Source organism: Diorhabda sublineata, chromosome X (genome assembly GCF_026230105.1).
Source record: "Diorhabda sublineata isolate icDioSubl1.1 chromosome X, icDioSubl1.1, whole genome shotgun sequence".
Lineage (NCBI taxonomy): Eukaryota > Metazoa > Arthropoda > Insecta > Coleoptera > Chrysomelidae > Diorhabda > Diorhabda sublineata.
The window spans coordinates 570,911-587,537 of record NC_079485.1 but is presented as its reverse complement, the minus strand read 5'-3'; the positions used below and the strand labels follow the sequence as shown (position 1 = coordinate 587,537).

The window sequence follows — 16,627 nt, the reverse complement described above, 5'->3', positions numbered from 1 at the left end:
TATAATCCAAACTCTTGCTCAAAATAATATTATAAAAATAGATAAGTGTAAGACCGAGTTCTGAGTTTTGAATTCAAAATATAACATTTTTTCCTAATCTCCAGTAATACACGGTTTTTGACTTTGGAAGTTTAGATATTTCTACCAAATGTATTTGTCGATATAATTTGAAAGTACATCATATACATAGAGTATCAAAAACTTGTCAATTTCGAACAGCCAGTTTGTCATTAACGCTAATTAAAACTAACTACATTTTGCACTACGGTGTTGCGTTACAGAACCATAGCCGTTTTCATTTTTTCATTACATTACAGACTTTTTATCAATCATTAGTATGGAATGTAAGAGATAGTATAATGTTTATAAAATTCAATGTAGTCCAAAAAAATGTTCGAAAACTGTATAGTGAGTAAGTCAGGATATCGGATTCGTTCACATCCCTACTCCTTGATGATTGCTGGATGAGAGGTGACACCTGGCCACCTGGCGGGAATAACTGATCGATTGATAGTTGGTCAGTTGCCGACCGGCTAGGCTGGGAGATCAAATTGAAGCATAATTAAAGAAAATTGAAATTATAAATCTGAATAAGAAATTATACCTCAATTATAATATTCAATTGTTATCTTGTAACCATATTGCTGATAGAAATTTAAGTAGCTACTGTGACATTATGGGACCCATGATAAATTGAATTGTCCGCCGCTGTATTGAACACGGAGATGCGCTAATGAGGTTGAAAACCTATAATTAATCCAAGTGAGAAACTCAATATATATAACGACCGTTAAACAAAATCCCGCTCGATCGGAAAAAGTTAATTTGAAATTGTTTATATTAATGAGCGTTTTGGAATGTTTTGCTGGAAATCAATTAATTAACGACTTCACTAGGTACATATTGTGTTACAACAGGTAATATAACACCTATTATTAATAGTATGTAGTCATTAACGATTTTTTTTCATTTAGTGACATTCAGTGACTAGATAAATACATATAAGCCTCAATTGTAATCAAGTCATTATAAAAAATGAAATAAATATTGTTTGACACTTAAAGAAGTGTCTGATTTTAGACAGTAGAAAAGTACCAAAAATTGTTTTTTTAAACATCACAATTATTTACTACTGAACAGTTCATCAGTTAATTTGGGGGGTATTATCGATATCGAAGGGACGAGTTGTGAACAAAAAAATAGATTAATAGGTCTTTTTAGGGTGGGGTCATTGCTTTCCACTTTTTGATTTTTGATTTTTGTGTCTCGGGATCGAGAGGCCACGATTTTGTGTGTATACGAAATTTTAAGTTTCTCACTAACGTCTCCAATGGTGTTTGTGTTCGGACGGATGTCTGTACTTGTACTTTTTGTACATTTTTATTTGTGTTTGAGGTTAATCGTATCTTGTTCTTTCATTGACTCAATTCCACTTTTAAATCGCTCATACCACTTATGAACTTTTTTAGCAGACTGGAATAATGGAATAGATTCAAACATACCACTGCTTATCTTAACACAAAATGGTATACGGCATCTAGTTGAAATATATGATATACAGCTATGAAAATTCATTCACTGTATTTTTGGCAATATGAAAGGAAGGTTTTTTCGATAAAAAATCATGAACTGGTTTAAATCACAAACTGCTAAATAGAATAAAAGACAAAAGTTTGATGTAATAATTAAGGTTATAACACGCTTCTTAATGAACTCAATGATATGTTAATAACAAACGTATAATGGCAAGTTTTGTTTTATAGAAAAGTACGTTATAAAATAATGGTAAAAATAGTGAAATCAAATACATTTAAAACATTATTTATGGCTATTTTGTCTGTAAAAGTCAAATCCACAAACATCAAATGTCTTTTTCGAATCCATTCAAATTGTATACAAGAAACTGATATTCTTAAATAGTCTAAAGACTTGTTGAGACTGTTTTTATTGTTAGCAATATACCCGAGGGATTTTCGAAAATAAATTCATTATTCTAATATGCAAATACATAATATTTTTGATGATAAATTTAAAGAAATTACAATTCAAATTTTTCCGTGACGTTGTATAAAAAAAAAGTCGTAAATGTGCTTTGGCATTTAGTTCTTTTGTTAACTTCGGTCTTAAGTACCTAACTGCTGATGGCTCTTCATATGTAAATTTCTAATTTTGAATATTCATTTGTCTCCTCCGAGCAGGCTCGACATCAGTTGATTAACCCTGTGAATTGTGGCAAATTCATTTTTGTATAGTATAAAAAAATGGCGTGTCTTATTTGAATATAACGATCTCCGGGAGAATTTCGCTTAAAAATATCTAGGATAATTCTTCAATATTACGGATATATATGTCCTTAACAATCTCAAACTTCTTTTCATTTCATTTTTTTACAGATTCGTCGATTTAAAACAGTTTGCATCCATATAAATCGAATCGAATGGAAAAAATGAAAATACAAGTTATTTCTGTGAAATAATGTCTCTGTGTGTCTCTTCTCACATTTCTTCGGTGCGTGATGCAACTAGTAAAATATGCTCTTATAGTGAAACACAAATTCTTCATTTAAAAAACCAACACTGTATTATCCCCATAATTAAAATTATTTCTACCCTTGGATCAAATGTTCGTTTGTTCCTAACATTTCACCATAAACTTCAATACATTTCCCCCATTGGACCTTTTCATACCCATTAACTTTTCACTCTTCTCGTTTAATAAATCTTTCCTTACTAATTAATTCTCCAAATCTCACAACTCGTCAATCTGAATTATGAACAAACAACACTAGCTAATTTTCACAGACGGTTCCAAATTTGAAATCAGCGTAGGATCCGCTAACTTTTAAACAACACTTCATTTCATTTCAAATACATCCAAATATTCTTGTCCACCTCTGTATTGCTATACGCGAAGCAGATTCTTCAAATGCCTCACATTGCATACTAAGAAAAATTATTTTATCTAGTTCCACAAGGGAATCATTTCATCTCCTTGTGCCATGTTCATAATCGGCGATCTTACCTCTATCTGTTTCATGCTCTAAATTTTCCATAGGTTATCAAGGGTGGTTTTCCGTTGCCTTCTGATAGATAGTAAATGTCGTTTGTACACGGGTCGACTTAGTTAACAGGGAAAGTACCAGAAGGCAATCCTAGAAATCGCAAAATTTTTGGTCAGAATTCGACGGTAACAACAATCTTTTCTAAATTGAACACAACTTACTCAATTAGACAACTTTTAATTCGGCTATAGACTTACATTAATTCCTCTCAAATTGTCCATTCTGTAGCTTCATATTAACAAAAGAACACGAAATCATAGATTATACTCACTCTTCAAAAACATTCTGTAATAAATTTGATATAAACCAAGAAACACTAAAGAAGTATTATTAATTTTTTCGTAATATTATTCAGCCTTTCTCGTGTATTTTTTAGACAATTCAATCCATAAAATTCACCTAATATTTCTCTTAAAAATATTTTTGTCCTTTAGACACTTTTCTCGAAAAAATTATTTTCTATTCTTTTTGTGTAAAAATTTTTAGTTATTTCCACACAAATCTTTGGATGTTCTTGATCTTTTCCATATAATTCCGTGGAAAAAAATTATTGGTATTTTCTATGAACTGAATTTGAAAATATTGTCACCCTTTCTAATACTATTTATTTTTCTATAAATTCCGAAATTCATTTCGATTGTGGATCTATTCATACTTTCCCATTTCCACTTTTAATTTCTCTATTAAATTACTGGTATTGTATATGCGTGATTTTTTGGTTAACATTATTAATAATGTCCCTTCATTTATTCTATTCATCTCGAAATTTGTCGTTTCCATCATTCAGACAAACATGTTTTCAACTAGCAAAATGTAATGCAGGAATATCCAATTAGTATAGTTTCACAATTCTTTCACAAACCTTGGTTCCATTTTGCCCTTAGTGTCCTTGAAAAGTAATTCTATCTACCATAATATAATATCAGAAATATATATAAGTAAACCGAGGTTAACTATTGTTGCGATTTGTAGGAGTAACAGACAATAACAACAAACCACATATTTTGTTAACTTGAGAGGGCGGATCTGAAGAACAGATGTACTTCAGTTGACAGCCGTCTTAAATATTTCTCTCATTGTTACCAAGGAACGAACGAACTAGATAATATTAAAATGTTTACTAGAGGGTCTTTGAATGGGAAATATGTACAATAAACTGTTGTATGTTGCTATATTTAAGAGTAGCATAATCATTGTGTATAAAACATCCTCAGTTTAGTGAATTAGCTTAGAAATCGTATTTTAAGTATTGTACTTGTAAAAATAACCGAACAAGGTGATTTTTCTTGGGCAGAGTTAGAATAAAGAACTTCTAATTAGTGAAATCAGGCTTGGGAGAGTAAGAGGTTTCATCAAGTTATTGTGTAACTATCAACTCAAATTTATTAAATAGAACTATAAACTTCGCTCTAATCGTTCAGGTCTTTTTATGATTAATAGTTATTACAAGAAACCCCATATATTATATTATTAAATATGGAAACATCTGAATATCACACAAACGACAAAAGCTAGAAAATGTGTGTTGCATGGTTGCCATAAAAGTATAGTTTCACATTGGAATAAAACATGCTCCTGGAAAGCAAAGTAGCTCGATTTTTAAAATTGAATATTTGTTTACTTTATTGATTTTTTAGAAGAGGTATACTCAGTATAAATTTGATAATTACGCAGATCTAACGAACGGCAATTAAAAGAAATATTATTTGATATATAATAAATTCACGGAAGGGTAATGAGAAAGTTAGCAACAAAGTGTCAAAATTTTTATCGTAGTATTATAATTGTAATTATGAAAAGTATGAAAATTCTGAGAAAAATGTTGAGAGCAAACTGTTTAATAAACTTGATACAAGGGCTTACGAATTCTAACCCTGTATAAGAAGGTCTAATAATTAAAAAAAGAAATTAAGTTTATTTAGTTTCTTTATTCAAGTTATTGATAAATGAAACTCATTTTCTCTTGACGGCTCAATTTTTTGGGAAAGTATAAATTTAGTTTTTAATATATTAATAACAAATCTGCTCAATCCCATACGAATTGACAGATATTAATGGAACCATAACATTAAGTTTTATCGGCATGATTTGTGCAAATGTAATTTTCTATTCTTAAATAGATAGCGTGCCATTATTGCACACGAAATCAGAACGGTAATAGAAATTATGTTCAAAACCACTTTTCAGTTTTCATCACGGAATTGTTTGATGGAGTTTTATTATTTTTTAATTTATGAATACCGATATTTTTCCAGTAAAACCACCCTATACCACTGCAAATTTTTTATGATCTCTCTCACCTTACAGTTCAAATTATTTCTTCTTGTCCTTACTAATTAATAACAGACTAACTGCTACTACATTGATTTTGATCGCTCGAAGAACCAAATGAACTCTTCAAAGAGGTTAAATTTTATGCAAAAGTGTATAGATCTTGAAAGACTAAGTCGAGTAGAGATTTTAAAAAATGAATGATAGTCTAGCTAGACGAGGTCATGGCCTGCACCAAAACTTCTCAATGATTCTAAATTTTTGATGAGTCACTATGATTTGTGTGGTCTAGCGCTACACCCTTTCTATTGATCCATTCTGGTAATTTTTTTTTCAATTGCCGGCTTCAATGCCTCCAAAAACTTTTTGTGAAATTACTCCGATCTCTCAGCACGAATTCACAAATGGAAATTTTCAATGTTGATTCATGTGGAGCGCAAAAATCGGTATCTAGCCTTACGTGGATAGATCGAAACTGTTTTAACGTCAACATTTAATTCTATAGCGATGAAAATAGTTTACATCATGTTTCCGATAACTTAACGATTAACACTTGTCCTCTGAGGCGACCTTTAAGATGCAAACTCTGATACTGGCCAAACACTCATCACAATTTTCGATGCGCCGTTTATTCTCTTTGAAACTAAAAATGAATCGTAGTATTTACAATTGAATATGGATTTATTGTTTTTCAAAATATCCTACATTAAAATCAAAACACTTTTGCATCCGTTTGAATCGTTTGTTGAAGCATTATTTCCTTTTTGATTGGGGTACATTCGAAACATGTGATTTGAACGCGCAGGTGTAGAAAAACATTGACCTCGGAATGACCTATCAATTCGATGATTTGACTGTTCAAAAATGTTCTACGTTGATGTAAAAGACATGTCCAGTAATTCCGGAGAAAAAGGATACCATTTGCTTGGAAGTGCTTCATGCGCGAATAACTTTAGTACAATAATACAACGCATACAAATCATAGCGAAATGTTCATGTAATATTGAATGTATCCGAGTGGACCTACTGCTAAGTATGCCTCAATCTCACGCTACATCACCTGACGATCTTGCAATATCAGTTTACGCACAACGTTTTCTGGCATACCAGCGAAACACGATGGCTCGAGATGGTGTTTCATCACTAGAAGTCGAGGCGAGTTGATGATGAAGCACACTGCAGTTGGTTTAATCTACATCTGAAGTCATCGCAAGAAATTTTTGAACTTATTTTTGATCTGCGAGAATAAGACGAAATCATTGGGTGTGAAACAAAGACTGTACGGCAGATGATCTATCAATTCGATGTTTTGACTGTTCAAAAATGTAAAAGACATGTCCAGTAATTCCGGAGAAACAGGAGACCATTTGCTTGGAAGTGCTTCATGGAGTGGACCTACTGCTAAGTATGTCTATGTTTTCTGGCATAACAGCCGATTTTGGACGAACTTCACTGTAGCGAAATGCAATTACGATTGAATTCGGAATACCAGCGAAACACGATGGCTCGAGATGGTGTTTCATCACTATAGGTCGAGGCGAATTGATCGGCACACTGCAGTTGGTTTAATCTACGTCTGAAGTCATCGCAAGAATTTTTTTTTTACCAATCTAACCTAACTCAAATAGCACTCGTATTACAACTGAGTACGTTCACCATTAAAAATATCAAACTTTATGTTGGCAATATTAGATTTAGCATATTCACATCAGTTTTGCCATATTTCAAAACTTAAGTAGCAACCCTCGTATTATTTGACTGGGTAAACTTACACTAAAATGTATAGACTGTAACGTACTGAACATCTCATTACATGATATCACTTTATAAGCATTCCCTCTCCATTTGTTTGCGAAATTTTGAGATAACAATTTCGTATACATTGAAAATAATTTAATTGTATTTAAAAGTATATTTTCAAGTTCTATTTGTAGCTGCAAGTCATCGTAACTATAAAATTATACACATAGCTTCCTTATTGTCATTTCAAGCGCAATAAATTAAAAGTAATCGACATTAGATTCGAGTTTCATATTCCAATTCATTTAAAATGTCCATAAGTATTAAACAAACAATAATAAATTAAAACCGAAGACAACAGAAATTGTTCGGCACGCGATCTACTAATAAAATGTAATATTACTTTAGCGATTGTTAACTTCCACAGAATATTCCATGCACGTTTGTCTACTTAAGATTCCATAATTGCTATTAAAACCTTTTTTCTCATATCTATTTTTTAATAAAAATTGAAATATCTGATTTTTCATATTCAATATACTTTAACTTCGATTTATTTTCGGACTCTCTCCCTTGGTGAGTGTTATATACTCTGAGCTTTATTTGTAGGTAATTTTTGAGGACAAAAAATTACAATAAAAATTATGGAATCTGGAAATCGTACGTTATAATTCAAGGTTATGACTACGCAAGAGAGATTTTGTGGTAGCCCTCGGAATCTCATTAGACAGCTATATTTTGGCTAAAGAAAGAAACAAAGTTGACATGATTATGTGCCATGTAGACGAGACCACCATTATCCTGAACCAAAACAAGCAGATAAAGCGAGAACTCTTGACATATGATATGGTTTACACATGAAAAAAATAACAGTTAACATAATAACATACCCCCTGAAACAGCGCTTAAGAAGCTACGATGAAAATCTCTGAATTAAAGTATAAAGTGTCGCAACATCCACCCTATTTGACAGATTCACTTTCTTGGACTTGATTTTTTCACAACTCGAATAATTTATTACCATTAAACGAAGAAGTAATAGCGTTCATGGATGCGTATTTCAACAGGGATGGAATCCACAAATTAAAACAGTAAAATCTCTTTAAAACCATAAAGTCGGGTTTTCGAATAGAATTACTAAACTCATTCAACAACCTATGTACATTGTTAGAGGTGGAAGAGGATAATGCAAATCGCTGAATGATTAAAATTTTTGAATTTCGTAATTTTCCAGTACATGTATTTCTTTATTTTGTCTACCTTTTACACGTCAATTTTGATAATTATCCATTCATCAATCTTCGCAATAATAGTTGGAATTCTTCGTTGGTTCAAATTTTCTTTGCCTTCTAATATCATTATCTTATTCTTGTAACCATAGTACGTTTGGAAATTACAAATTTCATTTTGTCATATTTTAATAATCGGATATTGCTTCTGATATTACGAAATCATAACGAAAATTGGAAATTTAAACTAATCGCTTTTTGTTTTGTTCCAGGTATGTACTTCCATTTAGATTTATGTTTATTTCAACTGTAGAGGTAAGTTTTTCAAACTTAAATCTGATTTATTATGTTCCTACATTTGAGTATGCGAATTGGATAAATTCACGAAAATGCCATTACTCATATTTGGTGAAGAAACAAACAACTATTTAATTAACAGCAAAATGTAGTTTTCTCAGTATAAATAGATTATCCGCTTCAAATTTACCATTGTTGGTATAGCAAAAATTTAAATGAATTTATTATTGTTTAATAGATCGATAAAAATATCATCATACATTTCTTTCTTCTATTCTGGTAATCTAATTTTTCATCTCAATTTATAGCCAATGTCTTTTAGCGAATACGTTTCTGTTGTATGTAAAGAAACATAAAAATACAGAAACTGAAGAAAAAACATTCATCTCAAATTAAACATTGACGGCGGAATATACCTTAATAAAAAACTGGGTTCCGTGAAGGGATTTCATTTTCAACGCGAAGATTTTATTCATACCAAATTACAAACAATAGCAATAGGTTGAAATCAAGTCGGTGAATAACAGTAGCGTACATTTTTCTAGAAAAAAATATAATTCAGTATTTTATTTGGAGTGGATATCTCAATTCACTATTTTACTGCTAAAGGGCGCAGTTATTAATAAATACATAGTGTCACAAAATAATATTTGCATGATTTTACGCAAATTTACTCAAGTACTTTCCCACTACCTTCCAAAGTACTGATTGTAGTGGTATTTTCATTATATCAATAGATAGAGATATTGAACCAAGTATAGTTAATTGAATTTGTGAGAAAAGTTTTGATTCGTTCGGCTTCTGATGTTGTATCTGCTAGATGTTTTTTTATTAAAAATTTTAGAAGTCGTAGTGGGCCTTTCAATGCGCTGCTATAATTTCTTGAATAAATAACAGACAGATTATTTCCTAATAGTTCTTCATCAAAATTTGGAATAACATAACAACGTAATAACAACGTAAACGATTCAGACATAGTAAGATTTAACTGGTGTGCATAGCAATGCAGGTAGTGAGCGAATTTTTTAATTAATGCTTGAACGTCTTCATATTGTTTCTCACAGCCGGTGCTCCATCGCAATCATTTTGTAGGTGAATTTTGAATTGAAGGATCTACAGAAGTTAAACTGTGCTCTGCAACAATGTTCAATTTATTTTTACATTGAGGAGCCTGTCCGGAATTACGGAATAATAAAAATAGAATCGGTACCTCTTGAATACTTATACAGCCAGTGGCCAAAAAGAAAGCTCAGATATGGGTCTATTACTGTGTGATCGTTAAAAATTAATTTTTTTGCAACGCCCTCTAAAAACCTCCTTTTTGTTGAAAAATCACTGTGATTTTTTTAATTCAAAACAAAACGTGCGTTACATGATCTAAGTTAATAAAACTAATGCAAGAGTATAACGATTTGTTCACAAAATATGAAATAATTCGTCACTCAAATCTCAGATGGTTATAGAAGAGAAGCTATTAAAAATACGAAAGAAAGCTTACTCGAGGCATTGAGTGAAGAAATCTAAATTTTAAAACAACATTTGTTACTATTGTAATTTTAAAATGAGAATATCATTTTGAATATATTTCATTTCATTTAATAGACTAAATCAACTAGGAGAATTTTTGTATTTAGATTTTTATCTATTGGTATTTTAATCAATTTGAGTTCTATAAATATTTGTATTTCGAATAAAATTGTTTTTTCTTGAAAAAACTTCTTGAAAAATTAACTTAGATCGTGTAGAGGTAGGTGTTGTTTTGTAATAAAAAAAATACCAGTGTTTTTTCATCAAAAACAAGGTTTTTAGAGGGCGTTGCAAAAATTTAATTTTCATCGACCACTCCATTGTACATAAATTATATTTTATAACGGAATCCATCTAAGTGATACTATTTGAAAGAATATATGAGCAATAGATGAAGTGACTTATTGAGTCGTTTACAAAAAGAATTTTGACTTACGGCTATAATTTGTAGTGGATTTGGTTCCCGCCTATTTGGATGTAGAATGGCACAACTATGCCGAAATTATACTCCGGAATTAATTAAATAATAGTAATGTGAAAATTCCCTAAAATACAAAGTACTTTGTATTGATGGCTGCGGAGGAAACTATCATAAGTAAATATAAACGCGAAGAAACATTATTTATTAAAATAGAACATAAAAATTGAATCCCACGAACTTAAATGAGCCCATTGTCCATAACTAATGACATTGTAGATCAGTTTGAAAAAGTGACAGATTCAAATTAGATAACAAAATTAAATCGTATAGCATTTCTAGATACAGTATCTAGGATTATTAAATAGTTACGCGTACCTACTATGAAGCTATTAATACAAATGGTTCTGAAAGTTTATCAATACTTCCAGATTTGTTCGTCAATTTCGTTTATATTTTTCATTTTGGAGTGTTAATAATGGCAGTTGATATCGAAGTGTTGATATTAAATTGTTGATATCAATTGCATTATTACCAAATGCTTCATTAGTAGGCTTTTTGTTCGACCGAGTGACTAACGGAATTAAATAAACATTTTGTTTATATTTATAGCTTAAATTAGTAAAAGTGATAAACAATTCTGTCCTAATTCTATAATTATCACTAACGTATATATTAATAAAAGTCACACAAAAAGCTTGTGTAACTGTTAAATAAAATCATAGTAACAATATTTTTTTGTATATATACAGTCACATCGATTGATGATATTCCGATGTAGACAGATGCCATTTATTATGCCATAATCTTAAAACAACAGTTTCACATTATGCAGAACTACTTTTTCCAATTCTCTTACCTAGTTGCTCCATACATCTGACATCTTTAATACCTACGTGGGAAGGAATCCATAAATGTTCTAATTCTTTTCATTAACGGTATTGAATGTCTGGTGTAAAGTTGATTGATGATGTGAACTGAAATGAAAGAGTGTCTATTAATAGAGACATTGGATAGTTAAGTGCCTGGAAAACGACGTCCAATAATACTGAATGAAATTTGTTGGAACGGAAAATTGTTTAATATTTTTAAACAAAATTTCCCTCTTTGAAATATCCACCCCTGCAAAAATGAATAACTGAGCAAAATGAAACGCAACCTCTTAAATATTCTTGTAAAATGTTGCGTATAAAGATACTAACTGGTACGAGAAGTCAACTCGAGAACACGACAACTAAACAACGGTTGTAATAATTTATTTTATTGTTGATTGTTTGTTGCATCGTAATATTTCATTTGTCGAATCGTCTCTTTTTTCGTTTAGGGTATTGTTTGGTATATTTGAAAATAAGAGTTTTATTTAAAGAAAACTTTATTATTCAGAAATATCAGGAATACAAACTTGAAATTCTTCCCAATGTATATTCATGACATAACGTTATGAATTGACCCTTGCTGTAGTATAGAAAAGACCTCAAAGGGAAAATTGAATAGGGGATAAAAATGAGAAAATAAATCGATTCGCACAGAAAACTAATGAAAATCACAAAGGTTCAGAGGAAGAAATTAGTGAAGAGGTCATAACTCTACCAACAAAAGAGAAAGTGGCAGATTGCTTAAAATGAAGAATAATGAGAGTGCAGGAGACAACAATATTCTAATAGAAATTTTAAAATATGAAGGCGACGACTTAAATAGAAAAAAATTGGTTCTTGTTGACACAAGTATGGCGTGTAAAAAAGGAGGCTTTAAAGCAGGGTGATCGGCAACAGACGACATTTTTATTATGAAATAACTTCAAGAGCATGCTTATGAACAAAATAAAAAAGGTATGAGGCAATGGAAAAATTAAATATCCCAGATAAATTGAGAAGACTGGTGGAAATGACGATACGAAAAACCGGGACCAAAGTAATTTTGGACAGCAGTACTTCCAACAAATTCATTATAATGGAAAATATGGCCCCCTGTCCCTTATTAGATTAATTCTGTGAAACCTTAGTTCACGAAGTCATACTAAAAGAAAGTGGTATAAAAGCCCAAGGTTTGATATAAAGAAATAAATATAAACGTCTAACATTTGCCGGAAAACATGGTACTCATGGCGAGATCCAGGAAAGAACTTGAAAATATAATAGTTACAGAATGGAAATGGAAAAAAGAGTTAAAATCAAAAAATGTATGAACTAAACTATAATAAAATTACTAGTTACTTACGAATGTTAATCTTGGACAATGAACAAAAAAGAACAAAATAAACTAGAAATATGAGAACGTAAACTGATTATAGGAGAGAGGACAATTGATCTTGAGATGTAGTGTACATCTACAATAATATATGAATAAATAAAATCTCATAAATACTTTTTTTCTGTAGGAACTTTTAAGTTGTATTATTTCAATTGAGGAAGTAAGTTAGCAGTTTGAAACTTCATCCACCGCTTGTACTACATTAATAATCGACATTTAAATCGTGACATTTTTTTCTTTATTTTATGATTCATAAATAAAGACGGATTTGTTTTAATTGATACTAAAAATACTATTTTTAAAATTTAAAAATCTGATCTCAAATTTATTGTTTTTATATCCAATTTTTTTCTATAACTGAAAGCATAAAATATACTTCTGTAAATACTAATAAAATTTACGATTGGTGTTAAAATTCACATTTTACAAAATCGTGCCAAATATTTGGGATCACTGAGAATGCTGCTGACTCAATCTTAGCTAATTTTAGACGAACGATTTTATTCAAAATATTACATTATTATTTTGACAGAAGAACACATTCTATCAATAACATTTCAGTTATTTGGAAATATTTCAATTTAGTTTGAGTAGCTTGAGTTGCGCAGTCATCAGAACTAGGAATAAATGCCGTTTTTCATATATATCGAGTTCGATATCTGGCAAATGTCAATATTCTCGACTGTATTGATGTGTGTTCATTAACTAGTACTCCACACACACACACACACACACACACACACACACACACACACAATAAAAATCGATATTAGCAACTTAATATTTTATTAATCGATTATCGAACATATCATTTTGGTAAAAATACCCCCCAGATTATAGTTTTCTTTTCTGCGACCGACTGCGCAAGTATTCTGGACGGATATTTTTTCAATCCTTATATTCCTCATGTTCTTTTTCTAACCTTGAAAATATCAACGTATGCGTTAGAAAAGAACACTACTTACGACTTAAGCTACCATTATACTAGGATGCTAGCATCGTTATCAAGCAGTTATTAATATAATATTTTCGAAGTTATTAGATATCGGTTGAAGTACCAATGGAAATCATTACAGAAAAAGAAATACATTAATCAATTGGTATAAACTCATATCACTAGTTTGTACACGGTTTTCATATCTCTGCCAAAAGTTTTTGATTATCGTTTACCAATTAGCCAGAAAGTTTAATAAAATTGCTCTGTCACCTCTGATTCTAGAAATACTTTATTACTGAAGAAACTTGGTTAACTTGGTATAAACAAAATTGATGGGAAAATAACCCTTTAAACATTTTCATATATCAGTACAATAACAGTACTCCCCTGCTATTTTTTGAAAATTTCTCTTCTTTATCTCTTCTTTAAAAACATAAACTGACCACAAACATAACAAAAACTATCAGAACTTTGATACTCATTGGTCGTAGAGTAAGAATGGATGAATAAAACATGTGACCTGAGCATTTCTGCTAACACTTTTAGATTTAAAGAACTAATGAATGTGAATGTCGAATGAATTATATAAAATTCGTTTCAAAAGATATTGTAAGAAAATTTTTATTATTGTTATATATTTATACATAAGTATTCGAAAGCTCGGAAAATATATTAAAGTTAGTCCACTTTGGTGTTTTCTTGCTACGTTCCCAATAAAAAACTACTCATTATATACTCATTATATATATATATATATATATATATATATATATATATATATATATATATATTATATATATTCGGTGTAAATGTCAAAATATATAAAACAGTGATATTCATTTAATTTGAAATAAACTGAAAATGTGGTATTTCTACAGAAGATTCCGATATTAGTAGTATTTATAATAGCAAATTCAGATATTTTCTTAATAGACAGCAACTCAAATCTCAAATGTTCATGACCTGAAAGATTTAAGATACACACATTACGAAATTATAAAAGCAGTTATAGAGAGAATTTCTGCATCCATTTTATACCGTAGATTTTTGCGTAATTCTCCCGAAATACTTTATAACATTATCATACAATTTTATGGGTAATAATAATTTAACAAGTTATTATTAAAACATGTTTGTTTATAAAACTGTAAAATGTATCTAAACAATTTCACAGTCGGTACTTTTGTATTAATTGATTTGATATTATAAAATTTGCTACTGTACGCTGCAAATATTTGAAAGCAGCAAATTTATCTTTATGGCAATTACTTAATTTTATTATCTTTGTTTCGTAACATATGCTTTAAGAAAAACAAAAATGATTCAGATAATTGTTTGACACTAAGTGAGATCACCTCGTTAAAATATATAATATCTTATTGAAAGACCTATAACCTCTATTGTTATCTCGAATTTATTGGAAACGTAAGTAGGTAAATTGCATTTCTCATTTTAACTTTCCAGAATAGTACTAGATAAATTTTTAAAAAGTTTTATGTTTACAATATTATTCAAAATTCACTACAAACTACTTATTTTTGTACTTGTGGTATAGATAAACGCAAAAATTGAGTGAGATAGCTTCAATCATTATAAAAATGAAACACAGAATGTACTGTAGTCGATGAACAAGGCTTGTGCTCCGATATTTCGATCTCAGGTAGAGATAACAGCGTTTTCTATGATAAGAGTCACACACGACATCGACGAAACGTTCATATATAATTTCAGTATTTAATTTTTTTTTTTTTTTAATTAATGAGTCAAAGCTAAAGACCGACAAAATAAAATTAAATACTAAAGGAATGTTTAGGAACATCAAAAAATATTTACGCTTCAACTAATTTGATAGAAATGATCCTAGAGAAATTTGGCGATCAGCTATAATGAAAAAAGAAATGTTTTCATAAGGGTTTTTCGCAACCGGCAACAGATGGATTACATATCACTGGTTTTTAACACAGTTTCTGAGCGTTGCGTTTTGTTTTCGGTGGAAATGTGAAATTCCATCCACTTCAATCTTTAGTTGTAGAACAGATTTTATTTAATAACACGGATTTTATACAGAATTTCAAAACCAATAAGCTATTTTCAAAGTCCAAAGTCAAAACGTACAAAAATCGCAAGCCTCACCAACCTAAAAAATATAAAAAAATAATAGCTTTAGCTTCACATTGACCTACCAAAATAATATGTTAGAAAATAATAGTAATATGTTCAATTTCTGAACTACCCTATGTACTGATCATATAAGCCCTGCCAAATGCATTTTTCAGAGCAATAAAATGTTTCTTTTACTAATTCTTTTCAGTTCAGTCGCTTACTTGATTCCTCATTTTGACTCTGTCTTCCTGGTATAATTATTTCGCAAACATCTTTACTATCTATTATTTCAGTTGCAGCTGGTCAGTATTAATTTTATGATGATGTAACCGTACCACTCAATAAATAATCTCAAACACACCATTGAATCCCATATAACATTAGGGTCATCCGATCAATCAATTAACAGTTTCGAAGTTTTTTATTGGAATATGACGCTTAATATAGATGGAAAATACAATAACTTTTGGAGTTATCCGCAATTTTTCTAATGTAAAGATATCCTGTTCTGGCTCAGTTCAATTGGATCGTTAGAAATGTATATTTCATTCTTATTATGTCATTGTGATTTGACTGAATTTATTGAATAAAATTCAGTTCAGTTGACTTCGTCGTCTGGCATTTTTAACATCTTGATACAGCTGTTATCAAGATTTAATAAAAGATTACAAATTTCTTATACCTATAATGAATATTCTGGTCTACAACATTTAAATAGACTGCATGCAATTCAATAACTTTTATTTATGTCACCCTAAAATTGTAAATAACGTTAGATTATAATCTCGGGAGAT

General features: G+C 30.3%; 1 protein-coding gene and 1 long non-coding RNA gene across 15 annotated transcripts in view; one reads left to right on the top strand and one right to left on the bottom strand.

Moving 5' to 3' along the window:
* The window catches only part of LOC130451859 (basement membrane-specific heparan sulfate proteoglycan core protein), a 243,593-nt gene that overhangs the window by 114,096 nt on the left and 112,870 nt on the right, over window positions 1-16,627 (top strand). The window lies entirely within an intron of this gene.
* On the bottom strand, window positions 5,946-7,110 carry LOC130451860 (uncharacterized). The gene is made up of 2 exons (XR_008910800.1): window positions 6,038-7,110; window positions 5,946-5,975 (listed from the first exon to the last, which is right to left on the bottom strand). It is a non-coding gene; the product is annotated as an uncharacterized LOC130451860 (long non-coding RNA).